General features: G+C 36.8%; 1 long non-coding RNA gene across 1 annotated transcript in view; it reads left to right on the top strand.

The window, feature by feature from the left end:
• LOC106871770 (uncharacterized) overlaps nucleotides 1-1774 on the top strand; it is a 4618-nt gene extending 2844 nt beyond the window's left edge. Inside the window, exons 2-3 of the long non-coding RNA XR_001409695.2 lie at nucleotides 396-537; nucleotides 1000-1774. This is a non-coding gene — a long non-coding RNA (uncharacterized LOC106871770). The remainder of the gene's footprint in view (nucleotides 1-395; nucleotides 538-999) is intronic.
• Nucleotides 1775-7853: the final 6079 nt, after the last annotated feature.

Below are 7853 nucleotides of genomic sequence, written 5' to 3'. Positions count from 1 at the left end.
ATAACTTGTACCTCGTTTACTTGTGTAGCTTTTTCCGAAATAGGAAATTTTAAGCAAGTTCCTCATTTCCTTTGCTGGCTTCGGCAGCTGCTGCATAGATTAGTTGAAAATTTACTCGTGATATTTATACTCGCCTGATCTGTTTTCAATTCCATTAATATAAGCCCATTTACATTTTTGTATTATGAATGTTGTTACTCTACCAACAAATATTACCCTGGGTTAGTTTAGGCTCGTTTGATTTTGGTAGATATATAACACTGGGGAACAGGGTTTTTGTTGTCTGATTTTGGAGACATATTTCTTACTAATTCTGGGGTGCTGATTTCAAAAATGAATTCCATTTTGCTCTATCACGTTAAGATTTTTCACAAACTCAGATGTCCATTTTTCAGCATTTCTGGTCACCATTTCTAAGGATAGATTTAACTTCATCAAACGTGAACCCATGTATGGAGCTTGACATAACTTTGAAAACTGCAAATGTGAAAACAAAGGTCATGGTTAAAGTGTCTTCAGTCAATAAAAGTATCAAACGTAAGCAACTTTCACTATTTTGAACTTAACCAGTTTCAAATGTCATGATGATGATAGAAATGTCCTTCATACAATTAGATGTTAAAAAATAACATATTTCTGTGGTCCTTGATACTATACATGTCTCATATTTGCGGAATTTGTTTGCAGATACGCCCACGCTCTGCTTCATTTAATGTGACTATCATTGCAAACTAGTTGAGGCATGTTTTGTTAAACTTTTGTTTCTTATGAAAATTGTTATTTTGAATGTGCCCTTAATGTCCGAATTGTGAAGTCTCATGGGTTAAGGTCACTTTTCGTCAAGCATGGTCAAAGAACTGTAAAAAGAACTTCATGGTGTGTATGCTCTTTATGGAACTTTGCCATCACAAATCTGTATTTGCTTACTTTATAACTGTTGACTATTCTGAGAATGCTTTTCCCTGGTGACAACTGGTTTGAATATGTTTTATATTTCAGAAATATGGCCAGTTGTGAGAGAAGAGAATTTAAAAACAGCCCTGATGTCTCTGCTTATTTCTGGATTAGGCAGTGAAAAAAAAATTACAAATTTTGTGAAAAAATCTTACCTTATTTTCTTAATTTAGCATGAAACTGGGTGACAAGACAAAGCCTGGGCATCCCATATAGTAGGTAAAGCATGTGTTGAAACGCCGAGATAGTGACTACTTCAAATACTTAAGCAGAAGTTTCCAGTTTTGTTTTGTGATAAAATTAAGTTTGGTGTGTTTGATGGGCCACTTATTAAGTGGCAATTACAGGATGAGCTATTTTTGGCATTGAAAAAGAAGCATGGAGAGATTTTGCTGCAGCTGTGTCTGATTTCTTGGGAAATAAGAAGCCATTAGATTATGAAGATCTTGTGCAGACTCTGTTAACCAGTTTTCGAGCGCTGGGCTGCAACATGAGTGTAAATGTGCATTTCCTGCACAGTCATCTGGACTACTTCCTTGAAAATCATAAGGCATTAATTGATGAGCAAGGAGAAAGATTCAACCAAGACATCGAAAAACATGGAGACTAGGTATGAAGGCAAGTGGAACACCAACACGATATTGTCTATTGCTGGTCACTGCAAAGAGACTGTCATGATGCAATTTATTCACACAAAGCTGCAAAGAGACAATTCATTCCTTGTGAAGCTGACAGATATTTGACAGAAATATCTATTCTAAGATGAGTAATTAAATATTTTGTGTAATATATCTGTTAAACATTAAAAAGTGCTATTTTGGTTTGTGTTAGCTTCTTATTTCAGTTTGCATTTAATGGCAAAATTGACATTTTTTTTTGTAAAATAAACATTTTTTTTGGTAAAAAAATGAAAAAACGTGGTGATAGAAAAGTTTATATTCTTTTTCCTTTTATTCTATATCATATATTCATGAAGTATTAGTTTCTTAAATTTCTTGTAAGATTTCTAGTTAACATTGTCAATTTCATCAAGTGTTGAGGGAATTTCTGAACACAGCACCATCAAATTAGGTGGGACTAAGTGCAAAAAGAAAGACAACTAAAATTTTTTTCAAAAATGTTCCCCAGTGTAATTGAGGATTAGGACGGTGAGATGGCTGAACCGTTAGCACGCCGGATAAAATTCTTAGCGGGTTTCCGTCTGTCTTTACGTTCTGAGGTTCAAATTCCGTTCAGGTCGATTTTGCCTTGAATCCTTTCGGAGTCGATGAAATAAGTACCAGTTGAGCATTCGGGTCGATGTAACCGACTTTTCACTCCCCCACTGGGAAATCGCCGGCCTTGTTTCTAAATTCGAAACCAATAATTATTGAGGCCTTGTGCCTAATAAGAAAAGGACTGATAATTGAAGACTTCTTTGTTTTAATTATGTAACCCTTTTCATGGTTGAATTAGGTTTCACACATTTTTTCCCGTTGTTTTCCCTTTAGTTTTATACTTATTTCAGTCACTGGACTGCGTTCATACTGAGACACCGTCTTGAAGTGTTTAGTTGAAGAAATATCGGCCCCTGTACTTGTGTTATTTTCTTCTAAGACTGGTACTTTTCCCATCATCCCTTTTGCCGAACTGCTGAGTTACGGGGACAAAAACAAAATGACATCGGCTGTCAAGCGTTCATGGAGTCAGAAACACAAACACAAAGGTACATATACAAATACACACACACACACACACACACACACACACACAGATATTCAAAAGGCTTCCACAAAGTTTCCCCTCTACCGAATACATTCACCAGTCATTAGTCGGCCCTGGGTTGTAATAGAAAACACTTGCTCAATGTGCCACGTAATGGGACTGAACCCAAAACCAAATTGTTAATCAAAAGCATTTAATCTATCTTAATTATATAACAATACTTAGAAATGATTCTTATCATATTCAGAACTTTCTCTTACTGGAACTCCTGCATATTTTCGATACTGTAGATATGATTCGCCGTCTGTTAGTAAATATTAATTTCAAATTTTGGCACAAAGCTAGCAATTCCGGGGGAAGGGAGATTCAATTACATCGACCCCAGTGTTCAACTAATACTTATTTTATCGACTCCGAAGAATGAAAAGCAATGTCGACCTCGGCGGAATTTGAATTCAGAACGTAAAGACGGACGAAATACTGCGAAGGAATTTTCTTCCCGGCGTGCTAACGATTCTGTCAGCCCGCCCGCCCCCTTGCCTTTATTACTAAATATAAAATTGGTAAACCTCAAATTAAATCTGATATCTTAAGCCCCAAGAATATACTTCGATGACAACGCCAATCCATTGCATGTGAGGTTCCCAGATGATCTGGAGTCTATCACAGACAAAAATCCAGCGATGCCGACTCGAACATTCGGATGATCTGCCTCAAATAACAGCCAAATGTTCCTCAAGTTATCATCATACTATCTTCTGTTATGTACATAAATATGAACAAACGTTGTGTCTGAATAACTGCTAGGTTTGTTAGAAATGTGAATAAAATCTCCCTCAAATTACATCCTACTACCCTAGGAATATATATTTGAGCGTTTCTAATCCTTGCATAAATTACAGTTGTCTCCTTCAAGTCGCATCTTTCTTCAGTGCATGTCTGCATGTATGAGTCAACGGGAGAGAGTTGTTCTCACCAACTTGTGTTACTATACAGACCAATTATATAATGTTCCCAGCATCTATGAGCTGGGCATCATTATAACAATTGCAAAGTCCAGCAAAAACCCAATAGTAATCTCATTTTCTGTCCATCACCCATTAGCGTAAAACTTCTAGAATATCTTAACTCACACACCTCGGACCAATATCGGACCAATATCACTATACTCAATAATGCAACAATAATGGCTTCAAATTTTGGTATAAAGCAATTTTAAGCGCAGGAGTCAAGTTGATCGTATCGACTCCAGTGCGCAACTGGTATTTATTTTCCGACCCCAAAAGAACGAAAAGCAAAGTGGACTACACAGAAATTTGAACTCATAACGTAAAAACCCCGAAGAAATGCCACTAAGTAATTTTTCCAACAATCATAGCATTTTGCCAGCTATCCAACTTGATAATCCTTTCTACTCTAGGCACAAGGCTTGAAATTTTGGGAAGGGGATAGTCGATTAAATTGACCCCAGTACACAACTGGTACTTATTTTATCGACCTCGGAAGGATGAAAGGCAAAGTCGACCCCGGTGGAATTTGAACGCAGAACGTCCTTAAAACGGACGAAATACCGCCAAGCATTTTGCTCGGCGTGCTAATGATTCTGCTAATGATTCTGTTTTACATGTAAACAAACGTTCTAACGGTCACTGAACATGTAACATCTTTGCTCGTAAGTTATCTCACCATTTCGTTTTTGTCTTGCTATTATATGTTTATTATGAACTCCCCGAAGAGAAATATATGAGGAATCCCAGCAGCTCTTACTTCTTTGTGAAGGAGCTCTCATTTATTTTGAAACATGTGTAGGAATTAAAGGAACTTTTATTTATATGCGTTTTGCTCCATTTATTATTATTATTTATATAAACATATATATATGTATATATATATATATGTGCGTGTGTGTGTGTGTATGTGTGCGTGACAGGCTTCCAGATAGTTTCCATTTGCCAAATTCACTCACAAGGCACTGTTATGCCGAAGGGTACAGTAGAAGACAATTGCCCAAGGTCCTGACCAATAGGCCTGAAGCCCAAATCACATGGGTGCAATGAGATCTTCTAAACCACACAGATTCGCCTAAAGCACAGATTTATGAAAGAAAAACTCCATTTATATAGAACTAAAGTACACATTTATATAAAAATATTTTCCGTAAAGAAACTAAATTAGCTTTATAGGAAATTGCCAAATCAATAACAATTTTGATTGAAGAGATTATTATTTTGAATAATCTTCTGTTTCTACGAAACATATTTATTGGTTTTATTTTAAAGGATGTTTTTTTTTTGTTTTCTTTCGAAATCAATTTCGTTCTGAATTAGTTAAATATAATATTTCGAAAATAAAATGGAAATCGTACTTATCTTCACTAGGTCAACTGTAATGATTCTGCGGAGACAGCGAGTTCTATATGACATACTCCTATCCAAATAAATACACACAGACACAAACACATACGTTCATGCACGCACACATATTTAATGTACACAAAATTTTTAAAAGGGGTTACTAATAATTTCATGCTATGTAGACACGGTAATTCGGCAGATTTATATAACATGTTTTGTGTCACCAAAGCATTTTCAGGCCCAGAGCATTGGTTTGTCCTATTTGAAAAGCAGGACGCTGATACAGGAGAAAACACGAGAATAAAACGTGAAAAAATTGAAGGAAACGTAGAATGAGAAGACAAAGAGTGAATCAAAACGTAGAAAGAAAGGAAAAAAATCTTTGTGTGTGGAAATTATAAGTAATCAAGCTGGTGTAGAATAATTCAAATGTAACGAGGTCAATATCTAGGAGGGTAGTGTCTGCCCGTTTGACAAAAATAAATTTGTCCATGTGTTTGCATTTGCTGAAAATTTCGGGTCTGGCATTAAATAGTATGGCGGAATTTTTGTATCTAAAACGAATGTGCGATCTTTTAACTACGTTTACCTTGCATCTCTTTGATGCATTTACTTAGTGTATATATCTCTTCACGATTCTCCAAAAGATTGTATGTGGTGTGTTGTTGGACATCAGACCACATAGGTGGATACCAAATTATGCGCTTTATTTTTATTGTTGTATCGGAAAGAAGACTTGGGGATTGCATAACATCCTTTTATATTAGCCTAGGCATAAGCCGACGTAAGTTTTGTTTACGTTATCTTGGAGCACTGGTGAGACTCCGACCTCATAAACGACTGAGTTTATGAAGCCTGCTTGATCGAGTGGGCAAGCTTCAGAATCTCGATATTTTAAACTTGGAGTGAGCTCCTGTTGTGGTTTGCGAATGATAATGTCCTTCAAACTGGAGCAGCATCTGTATGACCTTTTAACTGAGCATCAAATAAAAATCTTTCCGTATTTATGGTTTACCGGGAAATGCTTATTCAATAACGTGAGGAATTTATTGCGTACGTTAGTCGTAAAATTAAGGAGAAAGGAGAGTGATGAACCATATTGTTTTCCTAGGTCTATTTTAAGATTTCATATTTTTAATTGAAGAAGTGTAAGACATCTTATTTCTTAAGCAGCTTTTAGCTAGAACATTGCTGTTGTTGGATTACATGTTTTTCAACTCAAAGGGCGTGACAGGGGTGTTAATGCATAAATATTAAATACAAATTAGTAATCGATGTATCATACTTAATGGAGATATATCAAAGAAAGCCTGATTAACTGCAATAATCGGCCTGAGATAGTATCTTTCATAGATGACTTTTATTAAGAAACACAAAAAATCTCAAAAATATATCAGTAACATACGAAAATCGTCCAGCATCTGTAGTGGCAAATTATGCATTCCTGTCGCTTTGGGCCCTGTCAGTAGAAAATATCAACTGGAACAAGAAAATCCGTGGTTAATGATATAGTAACAAAGGGATACAAGAACCATTGATGATGCGATTAGCTGATCGGCTGAATAAAAATTCGTTCGAAGTTATATTATTTCTCCACTTATGTATTGAGTATTTTTAACTATTGCTTGCAATTCTAAACACATATTTAACGTAAACTATTAATTCATGTTTGTCGAGGTCTTTTTGGAAACAGAGAACTGCGAACTGTAATGGGAATTGCACCCGGCAAATTGCACTACCAAAAATATAAAAATATTAAAAAATCGGGCATATCAAAGTTCTTGTAGCAAAATCGAAAGATTTTGTGTAGCGAACTGGAAGGAAGAAGCTCTTCTACAGTAAGGAGAAATGCACTGCCTCTACATATATATATATTCTTTTATTCGTTGGGCGGTTTCAGTCATTTGACTGACGCCATGCTGGAGCAACGCTTTTAGTCGAAAAAATCGACCCCAGGACTTATTTTTGTAAGCCTTGTTCTAATTCTATCGAACACTTTTGCCGAACCGCTAAGTTACGGGCCTCAAGTGATGGTGGGGGTGAAACACAGACACATAAACATATACATATATACCTGGTCTCATCAATAAGTATCCGGACTGTTGCCATAGTAACGAAGCTAAAGCACGCAAAGTCTCAGCCGCTTGGCACTAATTGGCCTTGAACTCTTCCATGCATGAGCACTATATGTTAATGTTCTAGATCACGTCCGCTGTTTACAGTGGTGCTTGGAAGGAAAGTGTGTAGCGTGTGATCGTCGCATTAACCACGAGAGAACAAATTGAAAAGAGAATCTGTGTCAATTTTTGCCAAAAGCTTGGTGTTACCTGTCCAGAGGCCAACGCAAAGTTTTCAAAATATCTTTACCGTTCATGACACAATCACGAAAATCTTGTGCAACTGAAACCCGAGTGTCTTTTTGGTCAGCTGAAAGCAATTTTGGCACAAACTTGGCAGAGACGGGTCTCGTACTCAAATCTTCAGTGATCACAGAATGAACTGAACCGTAACTAATCTGCACATCCTTTGATAACTCATGGATTGTGATTCAATGATTTCCTCTCACGGCTGCACGCACATCTGCGATGTTTTTCTCAGTTCTGCTGGTTGCGGGTCTCCCAGAGCGTTAGTCAATATCGACATTTTTTCGGCCATTTTGGAAACATCTTAACCACTCGGACATTTGTGTGTGGCTCATACACTCCTCTCCATAAACTTTCTGCAACTTTGTGTAGGCCTCTGAGCAGGTATCGCCATAACAACATACTCTGTCAGCGTCAATGCGACGATCACACGCTACACAGCTTCCTTCCATGCACTGCCTTAAACAGCGGATGCATA

Source organism: Octopus bimaculoides, chromosome 25 (assembly GCF_001194135.2).
Source record: "Octopus bimaculoides isolate UCB-OBI-ISO-001 chromosome 25, ASM119413v2, whole genome shotgun sequence".
In the NCBI taxonomy this organism is placed as follows: domain Eukaryota; kingdom Metazoa; phylum Mollusca; class Cephalopoda; order Octopoda; family Octopodidae; genus Octopus; species Octopus bimaculoides.
The sequence above is the reverse complement of the archived record's forward strand: the minus strand, read 5'-3'. Positions and strand labels throughout refer to the sequence as shown.